The 25054-nt window shown below is 39.5% G+C and overlaps 1 protein-coding gene across 2 annotated transcripts in view; it reads right to left on the reverse strand.

Annotated features, from left to right (window-relative positions):
* Positions 1–20953, reverse strand: part of LOC129731324 (galactosylgalactosylxylosylprotein 3-beta-glucuronosyltransferase P) — a 137760-nt gene extending 116807 nt beyond the window's left edge. For both annotated transcript variants that reach the window (XM_055691220.1, XM_055691219.1), the window contains exon 1: positions 19876–20953. The gene's annotated coding sequence lies outside the window, so the exon portion shown is untranslated. The remainder of the gene's footprint in view (positions 1–19875) is intronic.
* Between the last annotated feature and the right edge of the window lie 4101 nt (positions 20954–25054).

Raw genomic sequence — 25054 nt, forward strand, 5'->3', positions numbered from 1 at the left:
GTAGATTAAATTTGTCTGAGTGTATGGTTAATAGTTGCATGAAGAAAAATCAATTTAGTTTTGTATTGGCGGTCAGAACGAAGCTTCAGTGAACTAAACATTTATATACTGCCAATCTGACAAAGTTCAACAATTTTTCTCATCTACCCGGAACGTTTTAAAGTTCGTAGTGTCTTGTTTTTTTTTGTAACGATTGTAACTCCTAAAGTTTGGCATCCGAGTTGACCTCCGGTGATAAATTCCAAGCGCATTGTGAAAACATAAAACATTTAAACAATTTTTCATACTAGAAATATATCCTCCCCCTTCCCTTTTAAAAATTGGGTTTTAAAAATATGACCATTACGAGCTTGGCTAGTTAGGAATGGCACGTTGGGAATGGCTTTGCACCAATGCTGTGCATTTAATCCTTCTTTCGGGAGCGAAAGTTTCTGGTACCGAATTGTGATTTGAAACTTTCCCTAGCCGAATCGTGCCCATGTTGCGCATACAATTGGTTGCCCCAACTTGGGGAATTCTACCGTCTAACGGCTGAACTGATAATGTAATATACAACGTAATCCTTCTGTTGAACCAGAGCGGACGTGGATCAATAAGTGAATAAATCCACTCCGAAAACGATACAAAACCTCTGCATGGAATAATAACAATTTGATTGCCAGTGTCACAATTTTTTCCCCATCTCACTAATGACAGATACATTTATTCCATACTCTGGTGGGCTAATGCCCGGAACAGGGAGCTGACCGGAAGCAGCCAAGGGGAACAGCAGAAGTCTCGGCGAGAGTGCCGTGACACTCGATATGATTGTGCAATTAAAAAAGCTGAACAGACGCCGGCGGGGCACAATATCTTTCGGAGCCGAAAGCATCGGGCCACATGCAATAAATTCCGTGCGGATTATGAACTATAGCCGGCAGGAGGAAACGCGTGTGTACGGCGTACCGCGTCGGTGTCCGTGCGGCTGACGTCGTCGGAAAGCAGGATAAGGGATGGCATTTTTGGCCTATTGCGCGTGAGCGTTCAAGATTGGAAATGAAAAGGTCAGTTCATAATTGCTGGTGTTGGATAAAAAAGTAAACACTAACTGATGGGAAAGCGAGTAAAACCAATAGACTATCGGCCTAAAAATAGATCGTTTACCCTGTCGCTCTTTGTTCTCTCTATTGTTCCGTATTCATTGCACGTTTCGGTTTTCAAATGACACCAGAGCGGTCGTAAATAAGCTTAAGTGGAGGGTATGAATAGATTGGTCTGCGATCGTTTGTCTGTGGCATGGCGCTAATGTCAAAGAATCTAGGTGCCACAGCAGTGCTAAATCCTGCTGGAACCAAGGCCTTGAAGGTCGTAAGTGGATATCGGTAGACCGTTTTTGTTTCGGTCTTTGGTATACCTATAGGAAGTCTTGTTTCGACAGAAGTTGAAAGTTGGAAGATTACACATTGAGTCACAAAGACACAAGGCCTTCGTGAAGCTACTCAATTTCTATTGTTTTACAATTGTGAGCAGCGAAGTTTTTGCCAAGCGAAATAATATCACTATAGGCAATGCTTCTCAACTGCTTATAGCTTTTATGCCAGTAGTAAGAATACAGCCAGTGAAATTTCTCTATATATGCCTCAAAATTGCCTATTTCGTTCTTATTCGTGGGTGCCTCATGAAGATGATTTGGTTAATCTGTTCACAAATGAGCACTTTCGGGATGACTAGCTTGTTAAAACCTTTTAGATGGAAATTGGAACCTAAAACCTTTTTCAAAGTAATGAAGCCTTTGATGTCATAAAAGCTGCCATTTTGGGTCTGACCTAGCACCCATAGTAATGAACTTGGCAAACTTAAAGTGTTGAGGCAAAAAAGTAATTAAAAAGTACCAATACTAAGCCCGGTTTAAGATAAAGGTAAAATAAAAGAGATTTTATGAATTCTCTGCTCAACAAAACATTTCACTTTAGCGGGGGCCTAGTGTGGTTGGTAACGTCTCCACCAATCATGCTCGACGCCTGGGTTCGAATCCCACCGCCGACATATGTGTCGATGGTTGTGAGGTGGCGTGATCCACTCACAACCAACTCAACTGGTCTAGATTCAATCCTAGCCGGCACCGGGAGATTTTCTGAGGCGAAAAATCTCTGGGATCACGCCTTCCATCGCATGAGAAAGTAAAGCCGTTGGCGCCGGTCCGTTAATCAACGGGCCGTAAGTTAGGGTCCTGGGTGGAGTCGCCTCCCTGGGCGTCGGCGATTGGCACAACAACAGTGGCGGAACTAGACCGACGGAAAATAAGCGAGAATAGAAAAAAACACCACATGCGAACCAAGTTCAGATTTTTGAGCTTAATGCTTAAAAGTACTTTAGTTTTCAATGGATTCCATTGGTTCTTGCTGCAATCGATTGTAAAATTTTCCAAGCATCTGTCCAAATGCAGAAAATTGTAATTTGATAACTCGAACTATTGCACTATGGGACGTTTTCATACAAGCAGGCGGACAAAAATATTATCATCATTTTTTCACTCACTTCACATCACTTCTGTTTTTTTTTTCTGCTTGTTATGAACAAAACAAGTTACTTAGGATCATTTGTGACTATATTACGGTCAAATTTTGATAGAGGGAAGTATTTTTTGATATAAAAAGAGGAAATAAAACATTTTATTTGCCTAAGCTCTTCTGAAAATGTTCGTAGACACCTGAACCTTGAATAAAACCAGGGAACTTGCCTTGGAAATCCTGGGAGTAAAAAAATGCCGACCAACAAAGTTGAGAATAATGATTTTTTTCTCATTTTATTCTAATTGCTATTCCTCATCTCTTTTTCCGCTCATTCTCCCGAAAGCCTAATCACTTACGTTTATGAGCATATGATACACTTAATAACAATTATGTTAACATGATCAAAAAAATTTTTTTCAGATTTTGAATATTTCCTATGAAAACCAAAAATTTTCAAGTCGGTTTCAAACGCTTGGTCGCAGGTGGTCGCAACTAGACTCTTTTGAAATCGTTAGTAGACACCTGAAACTTGAATTGGGAGTAAAAAGATTCTGTCCAACAAAATTGAAAATGATGATTTTTTTTCATTTTCCTCTTTTTATTGTGCTTCATCTTCTTATAGTACCTGCTACAGTCTTAAAATTTGTAACTTTTCTTAGTTAGTGTCTACTTTCTATTAAAAAAATAGAGAAATAGATCGGCGACAGTCACTTTTCCGATTTATATCCGCCTGAAATCCTGTAGTGTATTGTAAGGTAATGTACTGATATACTGATTGGAACAATTCAAACTATTTTCATGTCACATTTTTACTGTTAATATCGCATCGAATCGAAACAAATTAGGTTTATCGAAGCAATTTATCTATTTAGTTTACAGAAACAATAATTTACAGCTAATCCGACGTAAATTCATTCAAATATATCGTTCTATCTGTTCTTACAATTTGTATCATGATCGAAGCAGCCATTTTATTTTAGATCCAGTCAAAAATTCAAAAATGGGCACTGTCAAAAGAAAAACGTTTTTCTAACAAAACCGTTTCCAGGGATTAAACCTACGTGAAATTCATCATTATATTAAGGTGAAACGGTATTAAAGCCACAAACGGCGTACTTAGAGCCATCACTTTGAATTCTTAGATGCACAAGACTCGGAAATAGATAACGCGTTCCCCGTGAAAACGCCATTTTATGTTTGCTTCACCGCAGCAAACATAACATAGCGTTTGCACAGGTGATGGATTAGCTATTTCCGAGTCTTGTGCCTTTGAAATTTGAAAATTAGTCGGCCATTTGTGGATTCAACACCAAGGCGAAGTGAAGCGATGAAGTCTCAGAAGTAAAGTGTTCTGGTTATGATTTTGATACAAAACAGGCCTTCGCATATCACCAATAATTCCAAATTTAATGCAAATATTTTGCACAAAAAGTATTTCTACATGAAATTCACATGTTGTAAAAGCATTTTGTGGAAAAATATACTGCAATCCTTGAATATTTGATTCGATTATCACTGCTTTGTGAGAGCATTTGTAAGTTGTGTTTGAGATAGATCATTTTTTAAAACTTTTTTACCAATGGTAATATTTAAACAATCCTAATGAAATTTTCCAAACAGCATCAGGAGATGATGTTTGATATTTGTGGCATCATTTGATATATTTTTTTTATTGAATAATGGAGAAATTTCACATATAAAAAAATTGTTCATTTTCAGACTGTTCCGATCATGATACATTAGGAGTCATCCACAAATTATGTAAGAGTCTAGAGGGAAAGGGAGCTATCCAAACTTCTTACGAATGCTTACAGTGGAGAGAGGAAGATTCGTGAAAATCTTACGTGAGATTGAAAAATTCTAAATTCAAACGAAAACTTACAAAACTAAAAAAAATAATTCACCTTAGCTGAATGATTATGTACTTTACTTCGGTTACTCAACTTTCAGTTTTATTTACTTCAACATGGTATTAACTGCAACAGTCAACTTATTTTAATTCTATTTTCTACGAATACGCTATATGTAAAAAATTGTTTCTTCATAAAAAAAATTGAAAAAAAAATCTTACATTAGATTTTTGGTCGGGAGGGGGGTAATGCAAATTCTTACTAAGTCGTATTATGGGGGAAAAGGGGGTCGAAAATTTCAAAAAGGTCCTCACGTAATTTGTGGATGACGCCATACATTCTTACTGAAAACTATCAAGCTTTGTTGAAACGTAGATTACTTTGGATCTGATTGGTCGTTTAATGCTCCCCTCCCTAACACGGTCGACAGAATATTATACAGTGCTTTTTCGATTTTGCCACGGTCAAAAAAAAATTTGGATTTTTTTGTGTTGGATTCAATTGAAATTGATCATATTTTGAGTAAAATAATGCACTTTCATAGTTCAACGGAATATAAGTTCAAGCTATAAACAAATAAACAAAAAAAATCATAATATTATTCTTCATAGCATTCTCGCGAACTTCCTCAAGGCAATTAAACATGCAATTTAAATATAATTTATACTGTCAATTCTTAAGCATAGTTAGAAGAGTCTAATGCTTGCATATGTGAAATTGTCAAACCACTAGATTCTATGAGAACCAAACTGAGAACCAAACTTTAGGGCTGTTTGAGTATTAATAGTTCTTCTTCATCAACTATTCGAATAATACATAATTTTCGCTACAAAGTCTATGAAATACGTATATTACGGTTTAATTTTCACAAAATTACAACACAAATAAATTGTAACAGATATGACACTTGGTAGCCTTATCCAGAAAAGTGATCAATTGAATTGAGTGTATAGTGTTCTGAATACATGCAAGTACACAAAGCAAAGGTGAATGCACTATTTGAGCTACATAAGAGCGTGCTTTTGCTCGAACCAATCATTTTACTAGGGGGTGGCCAGTAGGACGGTTGCCAAAAAAGTTGCCTTTGTACAGCAGCAGCAAATGCATTGCTCAGCACTTCCTCCAGTGAAAAGCTCAGCCTATGCTTTGGCAACACACAAACCACGGTGCTCCCACAGACCGTTATTATAAAAAAAATGCACCAAAGAATCTGAGTACACCATTCAACTCGTTATGACGTCCAGAATCTCTGGTCAAATTTTCAAAATCATCGTACGGTACATTTTTGAGTAATGCCCTTTTGAAGGTCGTAAAGTAAGAAAAAGTGGTTGTAAAACGACGAAATACTCAATGTAAAGCACGTTTTTCAGCCACAATTTTATGAAACAACTTCCGAAATAGTTTCTACACATTCCAAGTATTATATTCCAAGACATTTACAATTGGTGGAGAGATTTATTTGAAAATCCCACAGTGCCAGTGGTCTAATTTCGAAAAATCGAGATCGCTCTAGATTTGACTATGAAAAATTGATTTTATGTACTCACTGTCTTCAACAAAATTGTTTCTTAGATAAAGGCCTTACTTTTGGCGTTTTTGGTTTTTCGATCAATCCACCTAACAGTTAGATGAAAAAAAATTTTTTTTCTAATTTTCAATATACCGGTTTGCTTTCTTCAGCAAAGTTGTGGGAAATTAAAAAAACAATTGCTGAATACTGCGATGTCCTATCTGTACGTTGAACACGACAAAATAGAGTTTTTTTGTGGAACACCCCTCCTTAAAATCAGTTATTTGTCTATAATTTCGTCTGTATTGGTCAAAACAATGCAAAATGTTCTAAGAATTAATGCATTCAACTAAGCTTTCCTCAAGACTTTGTAAAATTTATTGTTTTGATAATCACAGAAAAAAATATAGAGATAAAACTGATTTTAAGGAGGGGTGTCCCACAAAAAACTCTATTTTGTCGTGTTCAACGTACAGATAGGACATCGCAGTATCCAGCAATTATTTTTCTTTTGAAATTTTCCACAACTTTACTGAAGAAAGCAATCCGGTATATTGAAAATTAGAAAAAATATTTTTTTTATAGAACTGTTAGGTGGATTGATCGAAAAACCAAAAACGCCAAAAGTAAGGCCTTATTCTATGAAACAATTTTGCTGAAGTCAAATCTAGAACGATCTCGATTTTTCGAATTTAGACCACTGTGCACTGTGGGATTTTCAAATATATCTTTCCACCAATTGTAAATGTCTTGAAATATAATACTTGGAATGTGTAGAAACTATTTTGGAAGTTGTTACATAACATTGTGGCTGAAAAACGTGCTTTACATTGAGTATTTAGTCGTTTTAATATCACTATTTTGTACTTTACGACCTTCGAAAGGGCATTACTCAAAAATGTACCGTACGATGATTTTTAAATTTTGACCAGAGATTCTGGACGTCATAACGAATCGAATGGTGTACTCAGATTCTTTGGTGCATTTTTATTTATAATAACGGTCTGTGGGAGCACCGTGAAACGTTAACAATCGATAAAAAAAACCCAGCATGTCAAAGTTCAAAGTTTTGCCGGAGAATACGGCATTGATTGCGAGCAATAGAAATGAATATTTGCGGTGATTCGTGACAGTGGATAAATCATTCCTAAGTTCAATCAGCACTCAGCAGAGTGGATTTTATCTGATGAGAGTCACAATAACCGGTAAAGTGAAGGCCTCATCGACTACCTTGAACATGGTAATGCAATCAGTAAAAAATATAATTATACAATATTGGATAGATTGAACGTTCAAATCTAGACGGAACGGTCGCATAAGTGCTCTTTAAGACAACGCTTTCGTCGTTGCTCGCGGTACAATGAACTAATTGAAGGTATCGCACTACGGACTGAATCTCCACCTTTCGTATATGCCAAAATAAGTCGGGTAAAGCACAGAGATGCGATCAGCATTATATCCGATATTAAATTCTCCTTTTGAGGACAAATTGAAGTAATAATATTTTACTTCACGAATTAAGATAATAAATTTCTACGATACGCGATCATTGTTCGTTAGTAAGTTTTTTATGATGAAATAGCATAGTATATTGAATAATTTGTATTATGACAGATGACGCTTGGGCGGTCAGAGGTCAGAAAAATTAACCCTTTTTAGACTTTTTTGATTAATATTTGTTTGAAAAAAATTTAGGTTCTTGTACCAAAAATATAAACGATAAAAATAAAATTCAACAGTTCAACAGTAAATATTCGACGCTGAGATAAGTAATAAGGTTTAAAAAAAATTCAAAAATATTAGCAGAAGAGCTGAAAAATGCTTAAACTGAAGACATCAGCTCATTTTGACACACAAATATTATTAGATTACACCCTGATGCAAGATATGTTTGTTAGGTGGAAAATATTGAAAAAATCCCTTAATAAAGAAAATAGTAATACAATAAGTAATAATAATGAAAAAATACTACAACTAGGCAAAACAAGATAACAGTCTTAGAAATTACAAAACATCGTTTGAGTGCTGATAGTTAAACCTTCGAAAATAAATTCAAGCGCAGAATTAAAAACAGTCTGTCTGTCTGTCTGTCTGTCTGTCTGTCTGTCTGTCTGTCTGTCTGTCTGTCTGTCTGTCTGTCTGTCTGTCTGTCTGTCTGTCTGTCTGTCTGTCTGTCTGTCTGTCTGTCTGTCTGTCTGTCTGTCTGTCTGTCTGTCTGTCTGTCTGTCTGTCTGTCTGTCTGTCTGTCTGTCTGTCTGTCTGTCTGTCTGTCTGTCTGTCTGTCTGTCTGTCTGTCTGTCTGTCTGTCTGTCTGTCTGTCTGTCTGTCTGTCTGTCTGTCTGTCTGTCTGTCTGTCTGTCTGTCTGTCTGTCTGTCTGTCTGTCTGTCTGTCTGTCTGTCTGTCTGTCTGTCTGTCTGTCTGTCTGTCTGTCTGTCTGTCTGTCTGTCTGTCTGTCTGTCTGTCTGTCTGTCTGTCTGTCTGTCTGTCTGTCTGTCTGTCTGTCTGTCTGTCTGTCTGTCTGTCTGTCTGTCTGTCTGTCTGTCTGTCTGTCTGTCTGTCTGTCTGTCTGTCTGTCTGTCTGTCTGTCTGTCTGTCTGTCTGTCTGTCTGTCTGTCTGTCTGTCTGTCTGTCTGTCTGTCTGTCTGTCTGTCTGTCTGTCTGTCTGTCTGTCTGTCTGTCTGTCTGTCTGTCTGTCTGTCTGTCTGTCTGTCTGTCTGTCTGTCTGTCTGTCTGTCTGTCTGTCTGTCTGTCTGTCTGTCTGTCTGTCTGTCTGTCTGTCTGTCTGTCTGTCTGTCTGTCTGTCTGTCTGTCTGTCTGTCTGTCTGTCTGTCTGTCTGTCTGTCTGTCTGTCTGTCTGTCTGTCTGTCTGTCTGTCTGTCTGTCTGTCTGTCTGTCTGTCTGTCTGTCTGTCTGTCTGTCTGTCTGTCTGTCTGTCTGTCTGTCTGTCTGTCTGTCTGTCTGTCTGTCTGTCTGTCTGTCTGTCTGTCTGTCTGTCTGTCTGTCTGTCTGTCTGTCTGTCTGTCTGTCTGTCTGTCTGTCTGTCTGTCTGTCTGTCTGTCTGTCTGTCTGTCTGTCTGTCTGTCTGTCTGTCTGTCTGTCTGTCTGTCTGTCTGTCTGTCTGTCTGTCTGTCTGTCTGTCTGTCTGTCTGTCTGTCTGTCTGTCTGTCTGTCTGTCTGTCTGTCTGTCTGTCTGTCTGTCTGTCTGTCTGTCTGTCTGTCTGTCTGTCTGTCTGTCTGTCTGTCTGTCTGTCTGTCTGTCTGTCTGTCTGTCTGTCTGTCTGTCTGTCTGTCTGTCTGTCTGTCTGTCTGTCTGTCTGTCTGTCTGTCTGTCTGTCTGTCTGTCTGTCTGTCTGTCTGTCTGTCTGTCTGTCTGTCTGTCTGTCTGTCTGTCTGTCTGTCTGTCTGTCTGTCTGTCTGTCTGTCTGTCTGTCTGTCTGTCTGTCTGTCTGTCTGTCTGTCTGTCTGTCTGTCTGTCTGTCTGTCTGTCTGTCTGTCTGTCTGTCTGTCTGTCTGTCTGTCTGTCTGTCTGTCTGTCTGTCTGTCTGTCTGTCTGTCTGTCTGTCTGTCTGTCTGTCTGTCTATCTGTCTGTCTTAGATACAAGGAATGTTTTTTTTTTTTTTGGTGACTCGGCACTCCTTCCTCCCTCTCTGAAGGGCAGCTGCAAACAAATTAAACACAAATTTCTGCATAACATCGAGGACTAACAATGTAAATGAAACCAACAGTGTAATGAGTGATGCACAGAAAAGCGGGTAATGTATGTAGTTTAACGAGGATGCGATAAATAAACTTAGACTCAGAAAACATTTTTCTCATCCAGACGAGACTCGAACCCGCAATCACCGATGTGTCCGGCATGGTGCTTTCGTTAAACCAATCTGTTAATTAAATCTAAATCTGTTGTTAATCTGTAAATATCGATATTAGTCTACCATACCGGAGACATCGGGTTCAAATCCCGTCTGGACGAGAAAATTTCAGAAAACTTGTCATCTATGCCGAATACCTATCAATATGGGTATTTTTGAAACCAGAATGATGCCTAGAGGTCGAAATTTTACTCCAGGCGACCTTCAGAATCCTCAGCAAGTATTGAATAAAAATTTGCAAATATCAAGTTGGGGATGGCATAGTTATAATAGTTCAAAAACCTTGAAATTTATTATGCTGCCAACAATAAAAAAGCAATAAAATTACAATAAATATAAATTTCTCAAATGCAAACAATTTAAAAGCAGTTCAAAGTGGATTGTTTTCCTTTATTTCATGTTCAACGTGTGCTAATTTTCAAGCATTAACACGATTCTGAAAATCTCATCCAAACCCGTCGCAAAACTGATGGATTAAACGTTCCCAGTGCTATCATCATTTACTGTTCATCATGTACCATGGGAGTTCATACTAGTGTGGCATTGCAATCATTTCTTTTTCAAATTTTCTGCTCGGTCTCTAACATGTAGGTTGCTGTAGAATGCTGTTCGCATATGATGTTTCATTCTAGACACAAATATGTATCATACAATATGATTAAGACACGCCTTGCTAGACGAATAACTGCCGCATGAGGAAGGAAATAGGTCACAACAGGAATTTCCATTATGTTGGCGGCACGCACCACCGCCCGAGAGTGTGAGCGCCGGGTTTCTTGGGAAAACTTAAACAATTGAGTTATTTAGAGCTGACGACGCGACGGTCGGGATGGTCAAGTTTTCCCGGTCAACCTACAGCACTGCGACGGTTATGGGTGTGCAACTATGTGATAAAAGTTAAAATCAGCTTGGCATAAATTTTAAAAATTGTAGAAATGTCGCATTATCTGCAGAACTAGTTCCATGAATGATTGCTAAAGTCATCCTGTGTCAGAGGATGAGCATTCCGACGTTCGGTTGGCAAGCTTGTAATAACTAGAAAAGTACCCATTAGTTAATTGCGTGAGTCGTGCTACTTAAATCTTTCTGGAACCCCATTTCAACTATGGATAAAGTTACCGTGTGCAACGCAGAACCGTGCCGGCATTCATCGTATCGCAATATGACGGTAGGTATTCATGTTCACCTCTTGGCACGGACAATAACTGAAGCGGTAACGGATTTAATGCCGCTGTACTGTGTATCGTGCTTTGTTCCAGTTGCGAGTCCTGTCAGGAATATTACTCAGAGGTTGAAAGTAAAAGAATATCTGACAGGTTAGCGCTCATGTTTAACGATGATTAAAATTTAATTGACGCTCTACCGTCTTCTGATTCACGAAACTTTGTTTCCCCTCCCCAGAAGAAGGTACAATGTGGTGTAATCCCAAAGGAACCATTCATTTTAGGACATCTTTTTTATTTTTCGCTATAACCATTATCTCGACTCAGCTCCTATAACGGCGAAAAATTACAACATTGTCGAAAATGGCACACATATCATAGTGCACACCTTTCCTGCGGGATTTCCCAGGGACGATTCGCCGCATGGTGTGAAGCCGGCGGTTATTGCATAATAAATTAGGCTAATGTATCACACGTTATGACTTTCCTGGCTGCGTACGAACGGCGAAACGGATGGTTCATGCAAAGTTTCAACAGGAGAAAAGTAAAACGGGGCCATTTTTCCCTTTCTTCGAGAAGAAAAATAACATGCAAATTAAACGGAAAAGTGCTTATGAATTTTTTTTTCGATTCTGCATCATTTATTCCTGAAGGCTTTAATTGGTGGAAAACTCTCTTGGAAGGTGATTTATGAAAACCCCTTGTATTTAAAAAAAATGGCAAAGTTTTATTATTAATTACAGGTACAGCTAAAAATATTAGGACGACGCTTGGGCTTGATCGCTCATCATTCCGGTTCCGCAAATATGTACTCATATTGAATAATTTTGCACCATTCTACGTTAGTTTTCAAAAAAATTGAAGTCGCCATCTTGGATTTCAAAATGGTGCCTAGCGGTTTAGTTTTGAGGTTTTATACGAAAGTGAAACAAAATTGATAGTTTACCCTTCACTACTAGACAACCAAACCGCCAGTACGCACTCTCAGTTCAAGAACCAGACATACACATCCGGTGTGGCCATTTGTGCAATCCGATAAGACCAGCGGATAGAAACAATGCGCTGGCTAGTGAGTAACTCTATTCGCACAGCGCCCTTAATGGTGAGCTGTTTATCTACATAGTGTACGCGTGTGCGTGTAAAGCGTTCTTTAACAAAGGGACCCAGATAGAAGAAAAGTTCTCTGAATCTCCCCTCACCACTATGAGCTACACTATGCTATGGTGAAGGCCAGACTATGTACGATGTTAAATTTGAATTCTACTTAAGTGCACTTATCTGCTCGGTGCGCTGCGTGATACTTCACGATGCACCCTCGACATAAAGCATCCGGTGTCGGTGCACTCTTTAAATCGCCGAAATAGAGCGACATGTAAAATCCTACCCAGTTAATGTTGTGCACTGTTAAAAATCTGTCAGGTGTCCTGGTAATGGAACAAAGTGGTTGAGATTTTAACTAAACTTTCTGATAGGTACTGATGATGATTACAACTGCAGCTGACCCTTTGCTTCTTATGTGGGTGTCCGCAGTGAAGGTAAATTGGTAACCTCCCTTATGTCAGCTATCCTAATTAGATTTTCCCTACAGTGTCACTCATGCATGGTGGTGCACTCTGTACATTTATTGACGTCGGTTGCACGGTACGTCATCGGTAGCATTGAACAAACGGCGACAGTGCGAAGCGGTTTTGGTAGGTTGACAAACGACGCCGGGCCCTGGCCCAGTAGGATAGTACCACTGCCACAAATATATCATTGCAGTGCAGCTATGAGCAGTAGAGCGGAGACGATGACAACGAAGAAGATGATGATGATGGCCATGATCGCCCTTTACGCGCGCGAGTTCGAATGTCTAAATGTGGCCTCCCTCAAGTTTATGGATTTTTTCTTTCTGCTTCTTGGTCTGCATGCCCATTTGCACTATTCATGTGTGCATGTTGATTCCGAGTGAATATTCGAGCAAGCCGGCCTGCACCACATGTGGTATCACAGCCGCAGAGCATGTTTTCGCGTGTCTCCTGTGGCCAGTGTCGCACTGGCAACGGAACCGTGGCGACAACTACGGCGAAAACAAATAAAGTACACTTCCTGAGACATGGCTCTACTATAGTTGGGTCAATAAAATTTACATCAAACTATTCGCTATGTTTCCAGGGGAACCGCGGTTGATTACGGTGGTGCCGTGGCGACATACGGAGCGCGCAGTGAATTAATTATTTGTGCTGCTTGGATGCACATTGATTATAGATAGCTTGTTCAGGAAGGAAATTTACTCGCTAATTTCATTAGTAAATATTTACTGCGGAGCTAGCGCCGTATTTACTTCGGTCTCAGTAAGTGATCATAAGTGGGTGGTGAAACTTCAAAAGCCCTTAATTTTTCCTGAGCTTGTCAGTAAGTAATTGATTTTCATAAATGAAATGATCCAACCTATTGCGAGAGCTTAATTCGCATCAAGGTAATGCTCAAATTAAAGAACTTTCGAATTTTGATCAATATCGACAGTTTTAATCACGGAAACGAAAACTCAGATTATCTAGCTGTCTTACGATTATTAAAAATACCGTTTCACAGAGAGATCTTCGAATAAACATCAATCGTCATGAATCAACCTAAACTGTCACCATTCATTCCCCCTTCAGGCGCTGAAAAGAATCACCTGCATAACAATTGATGAATTAGTTACACTGGTCGACAAAATGAAAAAAAGTGCATTACAAACGCTCAAACCGGAAAAAAATAAAAGATTAGAGCTATTCAACCATTCCTATGAATTTTGGTGCCCCAAAATCGTAATTGTTCCAAAATGACCCTAGATGAATAATTCCGCAACTTTGAGCAAAATCTGTGATGGTCGCATGACGTAAACAGTAATGTGTCAAAAGAAATTAACTCTACGAATCTCGTTCAGGTAGGTAACAAAATTTTTGTCTTCTGTATAAAAACTCCGCTGGAAATTCCCAGTCAATCGTGCAGCAGTCTCTTTCCCAGAACCAGGTATAGTAACGAAATTCCATTTCCACATACAGATAGAAATTCGAAGTAGGCTCTATTGCGTTGTCTGGAAAAAGTATAATTTTTCGATATTCCTTCACCGGAACAAACACCTTGTTTCCCATGGGAGAAACAACGACGGTCGCATGGTAGCGAAATAAGTAAGCGACAAATAAAGAGTAGCGATTAAGTTCCCTTTCTTGATAACTGTAGATGATAGGAACAAAGCTACGTATTAGAAAACTAGAGAAAGGCAGGAAAAAAATCGCAAAAGAGAAATGTTTCTCTCCGGGGTTTAAGAGGGTTAGGTTTGAGTAGAATTTGTTTCCGGGCGAATAACAGATTTGAATCCGAGCGGTCGATATTTTTTCCGCACGAACGGGAACTTACGTATCACAAGTCTTTGGCAAAGGTCTTGAACATTAACATAGCGTTTGTAACCGGACTTTTGAAGGTCGTGTCTCCAAGCCGTCAATGTTTCACTTTTTTAAACGATGCAAAGGAGCATGTACAATACCCGATATCGAATTTATTTTTACGCCAAATGTCTTTAAATTTTTTCATCGGTCAAAAAAAATAACAATTTAACCGCTTTGAAGCTCCACAGGCCGGAGTTCGATTGAGCTGAAATTTAGCATGAGAACTTTTTTTTAAAAAGACGAAAATTTTGAGGACTACTGGTAACCAAGGTAAAATTTTTCCCATACACTTCATTCGCACACTAATAAGCAATAATGCAGACCTCTAAGCATAAAAAAATGAAGATCAAAGGCTCTGTGGGTGGAGAAAGAAGTGTGGTTGATCGATAAACCGGGAGTACGGGGGGTGGGGAGTCCAAGGATACGACACTGATGAGGTTCAAACATTTAATTACATACACATAAACTAAACTTCAATTATTTCTTCGAAACTTTTTTTCTGTAACCAGGGCCTGACAAAGTCATTCTCAATTAAAAATCGTTAGGCGATAGTGGCGCTGAGCAATCTCACAAAAATGGGCAACCATTTTAATCGATCATTTTGATCTGTACAGTTCCTATGGCCCAAAGATGTCGTTAATATTTTTTATTGAACTTCGACCAAATTTTGAGAAGGGTTCATGTAAAAATGGTATTATTGATTTAAAATCTTTTTAAGGGGCAGAACAGTTTGTTTGATCGGTGTGACGTCTTTGGCAAAGTTGTAGATAATGATTTTGTCTTTCCAAACAAAACATACACAAAAAGAAATCAGAAAAAAATTAAAATAGGATGTCTCTAAAAAGCTATTTAAAGTTGAGTATGTCGAATTAAATGCTGAAAATCATTTTTTCTGTCTACACTACTAGTGTATCAGTGTAAGTAGAATTTCCATCAGAAGTAACCTCTGAAGCATGTTGTAGAATATTTACCTACATTTGTTCGCTTAATTCAGCTGAGCTTGAGCTTGAACATGACGACCGCACCTTTCGTAGCCGCTTCTCCGTGATCGATCCGAGCTCGTGAAGTTGCATAAATCACGAATATGGCTACTTGGGATTAGTTTGCCATCTTCATTGTACAAGTAGCTACTGCTTTGTATAGATCGATAACGCCGCCGGCCACGTCCTTACGATCGTTAGGTTAAGTGAGGATCTTTGAAAAGTCTACATCGCTTAGTCTATAGATTAATCATGTGTTTTAGGTGACTTTTTTCCTTTTCACTCCGGGGATATGACACTCATAATAACCCAGAATTCACGGCAGATGTCGGTTTGTGACGTTTTTCTCACTTATGTGATTCCTATAATAGGCATGTATCCACGTCACTCCGATTACGCTTTGAAGTGACTCCCGTAATAAGCACCAATAGATTTGTCCTTTTAAAAAAATATCAAAAGAAAATGTTTCTGGATTTTTTTGTATTTCGAATTTCTTTTAAGTTCAAGCAACTATTTATGGTGAAAAGTGCGCAAAAACTTTTATCGAGGTATGACGGTATTGTTTAGTTTTCGTAGGAAAAAATGGGATTGTCAAAAAGTGGGTTTTTCTAACTTTATGTACTCGGCAATTTAAACACCCGTAAGTGCTCGGCAGTGTACCCGGGTACCCACCAGAATGAAACGCTTTTTACTTCTCAAATTCCGATTTTAAATCGTGACTCGGAGATTGGATGATTTGACAATTTTCAATATACGCGATCTAAACAGCCGTTGCTACCCAAATGGTTCCTGTATATCCGGATCTCAAGATCCATTCAAGATCAAAGGCATATTTCACCAAATGGTATAAAACTCAAACAATATTGGTATCAAAATTCATGCAATCACCTTCAGGAGTGGATATTAATCCATTCTGAGTCCATCTGCCTTTGAAATAGCCACTCTGGAGCAGGTATCCAAGCCAGAAGCATGTTTTGTGTATGTTAAAATTCATGAAATCACTTCGGGAGTTGATTAACATGCATTACATACATCCATCTGATAACTTGTCCCCGAAATAAATACAAACTCTAGCAATATGGGTTTGGGGCCATCCACATATCACGTGTGGACTGTTTTTTAACGATTTTAACCCCCCCTGGACAACTGCCCATATAAATCCAAAAAATTTGTATGGACCGTGGACATCACACAGACCCCCCCCCCCCCCAAAGCTGTCCACGTGGTATGTGGATGGCCTCTTTCACTGGAGTCTGTGATGTGATTTCCATCTTGCACCCCTATGTGGCAGGCTATAAAAACGTAGTTCTATGTCAAAAAAAAAAAACATTTTATTTAAAGACAAAATTATCATCTACAATATTACAAGAGACGTCACAGCGATCAAACAGATTGTCCTGGCTACAGAAGTAGTTGTGATCATCCGTTTCATTTTTACAAAAACCCCTTTCAAAAATTACTCGTGATTCGAAAAAAAAAATCAGCCATACCTCAATATAATAAATTTTGAGCTAAATATGGTCAAAGTTCCAGCCAAATAAAAAACGACAGTTTATAGAAAATATTATAATTGAGACATTCTACATTAAATTTCTCCCCTGTTGAACTTCACTACGTCTGCCGATTTTCAATTAAAAATAACGGCATGACGTGCTTTTTTGGGGAGGTCTTTAATGTGTGACATAACGTGATAAGATGGAGCAGGAGGGGCTGGTTAATACCGTTAAAAAATTGCGTGGCGTACTCACTGGACGCGGCTTGCAACTTTCACGTGTCCATCATTGTTTCAATTGCGATTTGCACTGGATCGAAGAGCAGGTGCAAGTCCTCCAACTACATGCATAACAATTTAGCTAAGATTTCATTCAAAATATACTCGACGACGGTGCAAAAAAGCGCTGCTCACGTGTTTGAAAAGTATCATCAAATGACATGAAGCGGGGCTAATTTTAAATGACACGCTGTAGTAAACGAAGGAGTCATAATTTGCATCAATCATTGCGTCAGTTTCATTTGGCATGGACCGATGAGCAGTAGACGGGAAAGCAACCCGTAATCAAGCTCGATTGACAGCAAAAATGCTTATCGCGATTCGATGACAGTAGCCGAAATGAATGTAATGAAGATGAAACTGTTCGAATGAAACTGACTGCGTGAAATGTTTAGTTTCTTTTTCATGTTTGAAAATTGTGGTAAAATTTCAATAGAACACTAATTAATGCACCTATTGGTGTGTTCTGACCTTTCGTATTCCAAATCTGATATCAAAGAATATAGATTAGCACTTAAGCTTCAATTAGCAGAAGGAAAAAAAGCAACAGAATGTAACTTCTACTTCTTACTTTTGCTTAAAATAATATTTTTTGGGAACCAACAGCGCAACTGCACCATATATTCAAAACACCGAGGGGAAATTTCGTAACGCAATTGATATTATTGATATCGTTCATTCATTTCTATTTCAGACGCCATTTTTCACCACTCATCACTGCGACCAGAAACATTTTGATCTATTATGATATTGCCCAAGTGTTTTCTGTACTCCGCACTTTTGTTTTTGACAGTATCACTATTGAAGTAAGTAATCCGCCGATCATTTATATTCGTGCTTGTGTGTGAGGTGTTACTATTCCGTTTCAAGCTTACTATTCTACTATACCGAGCCTCTTCCTATCCTACCAATATCACCAAATTACAATTCCCTGGAGAGGATCAATACTCCTCTGATGAATTTTATTATTAGCGGGACTTTAATTTTGTCAAGGAGAAGAAGTCTTATCGAAACCTCGTTCCTCCAGCCATTGTCGTGGCTTGATCACAATTCCCTGAACTAGTCTACGTTACTCAGACCAGTTTTATTATAAAAGAGATCTATTTTTTTAGAAAGAAAGTCAACAGAGTACTGAAGAATTAAATTTGAAGGAAGGGTATGTGATGGAGAGCCTGAGAATTAACCGTCGTTAAAATCCTTTGACAACCAAATGGTCTGATTCTACTAAAAATCGAACCCATGACCACCCGCTTGTCAAAGCGGACTCCGAACCTTGCGCCTGCAGAGCTCCTCTGGACCTTTCATTTGGTACTAATATTATAAGGATCGGTACAGCCATCTCTGAGAAAAGTGACTGAGACTGAAAAGTTGTGCATACACACATATATACATGCAGAAGAAACTCAGTTCGTCGAACTGTGTCAAATGGTATATGACATTCGGCTTGTTGAATCACTTTTAGACCTTCGCTTTTGCCAGTGAATGCTATACCTTTCTAGGAGAAAGGCGAAAATGGAACAATTTTAAACAAAAGTATGCACATGAAGGTTTAGTTTAATTAGTATGTTGATAGAAACTGAACTGGGGTTACAGCGAATATAACTCAGAAAGTATTACATCGACTAATCTGAAGATTTTCCGAACATTAAAGTTTCATCACATCCCGTAAGATATGCCTACGTCAAAATAAATTGGTATTCAAAATTCTTTCTATTTTCAACTCGGTTAAATTTGTAGCCTCTACATCCGCCCACCGTATTAAAGCATCAAAGTGAAAAAACCCAGAGTCTCGCTGAAAAAAACTCACCGAAAACCTTCCCGCAGGCATATTTTTGACTGAGGCGGCATCCATAAATTACGTAACGCACATAGGGGGGAGGGGGGGTATTCTAGAGCGTTACAATTTGTTACACAGGGGAGGGGGGAGGCTAGTTCGGCGTTACGTAACAAAAATTCTCTGGAGAGACTCTTCAAAAACGAGCATTTTTATCGAGCAAATCCTTCTATAGCGTTACGTAATTTTTATGGGGGGTAGGTGTTGGCGTTACGTTTCGTTACGCATGGGGTGGGTGGGGGTCCAAAAATTGGCTTTTCTGCGTTACGTAATTTATGGATGTCGCCTGATTGAATTTAATCAGAAAGTATCTGTACCGTATAAAACGAAATGGGATAACGAGATTTTCTGTATGATGAGAGAAAAAAATTAATCGTAACCATTCCAACCGATGTCTACGCCGCCGAAATAATCTACGGTAGAATGGTTTGAAGCGGAATTGAGTAAAAACTTGAGAACAACGCCCCCAGAAACATCTTTTTTCGAGAAAGTCACCCACAAAAGCGCTTTTATTTGAATAGAGGATACGTGCAATCATACAATATCCGGATCGAGTTTGAATTGAGTATTTTTTTTTTTAAACTCGCACACTAAATTCTCCTCAATAACAAGTGATCCCAAAATCGCTTGCTTGCCGTTGGGAAATCAACCAATATTTTTTTTTATTTTTATAATTGGAAGAGAATAAAAGTTTATACCACAAGAACTTATCTGCACTTTGTTCAACATTTCTTGAAGCGCGTGTGATCCTATTATTCAGCCTTTTCTTCAGGTCAAGGCTATGTCTAGTAGAATAATCTGACATAGCTATTAAATTAAATTGTTCCATTCATTACCCAATGATCATTCCACAGTTGTAAATAAACAAATTTTGTTACATACAAAAATATTCGAAACCTTTTAACGATAAGGATAACGCAGAATCATCGCCTGAGGTAATTTAGTTTGACCTTATTCGTCAGACACACGAAATCATAATAAATTACTTTACCTTTGAACTGACAGTCGGATCGATTTATCAGAACTTTTCCTCGGGACCGAACTGTATGCCGCACCCTGTCAGTCAATCAACCACGCAGTGGTACAGAAAGGACCGTGACTTCCACGAATTTCACCGCAAAATGAAATGCTGCCCACCGTCGGGAAACTTTTCTCCAAAAACTTCACACACAGTTACAAAACTTTTCACTAACAGAATTAATCACCTAGATTAATACCTTCTTTTAGCACCGTCCGCACAGCAGTATCCGAATCGGATAGCACAATTTCCCTCGCACGAGAGATGTCCACACGGGTGCCGGAAACACAGTCAGCCTTGGCAGGTCGGTCGGTAGCTCGATTTCGATACGGCAATGCCACCAGAGCTAGACTAGACCAGGCTAGACAATTTGCACTCTTGTAGTGACGGGCCAAAACAAAACGGGGCTGCAATGCAACACACAGACACACCTTGGCCTGGCACCAACCAGATGGAGAAGGTCCTGTCGGCTGGCACTGAACCACGCACACAGTCTCAGCCTGGCTGGTTTTGTATTGGCTACGGGGAAAACACTCAGCAGATAAACCTGTGCAGTGTTTTTCCCAACGTGAACTCTCCTATCTGCAGTGGGTTCTTCTCGCACTTCACTGTTATACCCGTGCTGGTTTGAAAATATATATATAAACCTTTGACCAATTTACACAGGCTCGGCTTCCTGTCAGCAAATTTGACGGTCGATTTCACTTCACACTAGCAGCTTTTCTTGTTGTTTCAGTTTTATTATTGAACTGTGCGAGAAACCAAAACCGATTCCAATGAGAATCGACCGGTTTGTTGTGGTTGATTTTCCGATAATAACACAGTCTAAAACTTGCCAATCGTGCTCTGTTTTGGCAACACCTGGCTCAGCATTTTCCGGAAGCGACCGGAAGTGGGAGGCGAACTCGTACTCGAACTCGGTCGGGATGACTGAACTGTCACGTCTCGATACGACCAATGCTGCAATCTGACTGACTGATACACGCGAACCCGAAAACGCTCTCAGCGATATGCGACTACACTACAACCGTGCTCGGTTTCGTTTCGCTAGAGCCGGAGCCGCAGACAGACCGTCTAGATCTAGATGCCTACGTAGAGAACGCACCGAGAGGGACGGACGAGAAAAAAAACTAAAGTGAGTTCTACCAGGTTTTCCTGTTTGAGTTCTATTATGTTATGTGTTTGCGGTGGTGCTATTAACCACCCCCTGCCAAGCGAAGTACGCGTCATAGTAACTACAGTGTTGGCAGCAAACGAAACCACTCACAAACGAAACGCAACAAATTTTTGCCACACTTTTAGTGCCATGCGTGGACCATAAATAATCGCTGGTTACAGTTCAAAAGACTGAAGCAAACAGCACATGGAAAGCGCAGCGAAATACAGTGAGTATTTTTTTGTAGCACATAGTCGTGCGCACGGGGGTGGTTTATAAGGGGTCAATTCTTTTTATTTTAATGAACGCTTTGTTGCAGAAAAAGTAACGAAAATATGGCATGATTAACAATAATATTTTTTGTATGGTAATTTTTTGACGGTTTATGACAAAAGTGCATGATTATTTGAAGAAGACCATTCCAGAAATGGATCCATTTTTGCATTTTGTACTTTTATCGAAAACTCCCCTTTTTTAATGAATTTCACAGGTGAGAAGAAAGGTCAAAATAAGTATTGCGCACCGTTTGAGTTCTTAGCGACGTACCACCGTGCAAGAATATTACTAAGTCCGCCACTTTGTTTTATTTTTCATGAAAAATAATATAAACTCACCATTAAATACATGCATTTAATCATTTCCCTGTGTCGCTTTTTTCATCTTAAAAAAGGTAAAAAAAAATCACGTTATTCAAAGCCACTGCACGCTGTTAACAAAACTGCAAAAATGTAATCAAAATTATTCTGATTATTTTTAGAGTTGTCTTCAGTAAAGTTGTTTTCCATTAAAAAGAAGCAGAAAATTTGTAATTGATTCACCAAAAAGTGAGAAACGATTATCACTTTTCGCATTTTTACATATAAAAATCCACTTTATTCGGCGAAGTTGTGACACATTTTATAAGAAATAACTTTTCTGAAGACATCATACTTCTATTTGTCTATTTGAATGGATTTTGGTTAAGCTTTTTGTAGAACGCCCTTAAAGGGATAATGGATTTTTTTATATAACTTCAATATTTTCTGACGTAGGACTACGTCTAACCGCACTATATCGAGATACATTTTGCGGAAATTAAAACCAAGGTGTAACGTCGGAATAAAAGATTTCAAACGTTCATACTGATCACAATAATCAATATGTCGATTGATAAAATGATTGTGGTGAATTGTGGTGGAAAATTTTGTGGTTCTTCGGTTATCATTATGACTTTATTATTAAACAGTGAAAATTGAATAAAAGTTTCAAGGTAGAATTTTCACGAACAATGTACGCCTGGCACAGACTTCATGAGTAGACATCAACTGCCTGCTGTGATATCCTGTATAGCAGTGACAAAAAAAATTTGACAGAATCTCTTCGTCCCAATGGGTCAACCAATGGTTGCTTCCATGAGCCTAGACTGATTTGATGTCTTGAAGGTGAAGCTTTTCCGGAAAGTTCGTAACCACCTTCACTATTAGACAGTCACGTTACGTTCTGCTGTTAGAATGTCATTGAAACTGATGTATTGAGGGAAAACATGCTGGCACAGGCAACAGTACTGAACCGAGCAATGTATAAATAAAGCGCTGGTCACTCGTCGTCTATCAGTGCAGAAGAACTCGATATTCATATGTGTGCAGCGATGCTGCTTTGTGTGAAGACTACAGAGAATCAGTGTCCTGTAGAGCGCAAATTTTCGTGCTGATATGCATGCTGCGGGACCTCAGCTGGTTACGTAAATCGTGAAAGGTCCTGTTTGCGGCTGCTATCCGTCTCTTCACTTCGCGGCTAACATCTTTATCAAATTCGTCGACTACTTCTAAATGCCCCATCTATCACAATCTCAGTACCAAGACTCGACAAACTTCCACGCTCTCTACTAGCCACCATGTACTTTGTTTTGGCAGAGTTGATGATAAGTCCATTTCTCGCTGCTTCCCTTTTGAAAGATACGAATTCCTGTTCCACTGCTCTGTGATTAATACTGACGATATCAATATCATCCGCAAAGCCAAGGAGCATATGAGACTTCGAAATAATGGTACCGCTCCGTTGCACGCCAGATCTCCGTACTGCACCCTCCAAGGCAATATCAAACAACAGATTCGAGAGCCCGTCACCTTGCTTCAAACCGTCCAACGTCACGAACGGATCCGAAATTACGCCCTTCATCCTGACGCATGATGAAAAACCGTCAAGACTGGCACGAATCAGCTTAATCAGTTAGGTTGGGAAACCGTATTCAACCATAATCTGCCATAACTTGTTGCGCTTAACTGAATCGTATGCCGCCTTGAAGTCTGTAAACAGATGGTGAGTCTGCAAGTTTACTTCTCTGAACTTGTCAAGGATTCGACGCAAGGTGAATATTTGGTCCGTTGTAGATCGCCCTTCCCGGAAACCGCACTGGTAATTTCCAACAAAGGCTTCCTGCAACAGCCTTAGTCTATGAAACAGGATGCGGGAGAGAATCTTACATGCAGAATTGAGGAGTGTTATACCTCGACAGTTACTGTGGTCGAGTCGATGGTCTTTTTTGTAGACTGGGCAAATGAGTCCGTCCAACCAGTACGCTGGTAGTTAGTCTTCGACCCAAACTTTTAGAATGAGCCGATGGATTGCACGCAACAGCTGCTCACTCCAGGTTTGAAAAGTTTGGTGGGGAGGCCGTCCTTTTCAGCAGCTTTGTGACTTTTTAGCTCTCCTCACTTCGTCTAAGCTTGGCGAATCCACATGCTTGTCCATCCTCCTCTAGTTCTCTTCTGTTTCTGTCGACCGCCCTACCCTCTTCGCCGTTTAATAAAGTCTCGAAATGTTGCTTTCAACGCATGGCCACCAATGTCTCATCGGTTATCAGGTTCCCTTCCCTGTTGTTGCACATAGCAGGGATTAGCACAGTTCGGTTCCTGATTCCGTTTATCACCTTATAGAAACTTCCCCCGTGTCGTACCTGGGGAAGCATACCTCCGGCCACGTGTTGCGTGTGGTTCCTGTAGTCGTGTCCAACACCTCTCGCGCTGTGAAGCTGACCGTTTCGTGGATGTGCTTCCACTGTTCGTTCAGACCTCCAAACGGTTCACCAATCCGCTCGTCAACCTTCCGAGTGTACTCAGCAGCAACTCCGTCAGCTGACTACCTCTGGACCGTATCCTTCTCGAAGTGCTCGATTTGTAAACGTTGGCCAGCCGAGCGCAAATCGTTTTTCCTGATAGTGGTCTAAGTCGATGTTTGGGCATCGGAAGGACCGCACATCGATGACATCTGAGAAATGTTGACCGTCAACCAGGATGTTGTCGATTTGCGAGGAAGCTTCGCCATTAGGGTGTTGCCATGTGTGTTTCCGGATTTCCTTTCTCGCGAAGTACGTGCTACATATAGCATCCTGGCGAGATGTTTCGCAACGAGATTTTGCTTGAGAGTCACAGGCCTTCACGCCGATAGATTCGTCAAATAGTGCTGTACGGTGCCAAGAACTTCCTAGCCAAATCATGCAGGGTGATCGCAGTATTCGTCCGAACTGCTCTGCAAACTTTTGATCATAGCTGCTTGACAATCGTTTCACTTCTGCGGTTGCTGTGATCAGCGCGCTCCAGCGTTAAGGCCCAAACACAATGGATACGTTTGCGCTGCGTTGACGTTCATTTGACAGAAATTGTATCGTCATTGAATCGTTTCAGCACGCTGTTTACGGTTGATTTGGGTAATTTGAGGCACTTCGTATTTTTTTCTCCTGACCATGTCAGATTTTCAACGTGAGTCTGCTAATTTTTTTTCACGTCTTTCACATTCCATCGTTAAAAACTTTTGATCCAATGCATAGTGGGTTAAAACGTGAAAAAAGTGGTCAGTCTTTTGAGTATGAAAATGCCATTTAAATTCTATAGTGTATTCGGCAAAGTTTTTGTAGATTTTAAGGGACATCTATTGATGCGAATAAATTTTTGATTATTTCACCTAAAAGTGAGATAAAAATTCTATTTTTTTTTAATATTTGTCAAATCAAAATGAAGT

The sequence above is a fragment of the Wyeomyia smithii genome, chromosome 3 (genome assembly GCF_029784165.1).
Source record: "Wyeomyia smithii strain HCP4-BCI-WySm-NY-G18 chromosome 3, ASM2978416v1, whole genome shotgun sequence".
Classification (NCBI taxonomy): domain Eukaryota; kingdom Metazoa; phylum Arthropoda; class Insecta; order Diptera; family Culicidae; genus Wyeomyia; species Wyeomyia smithii.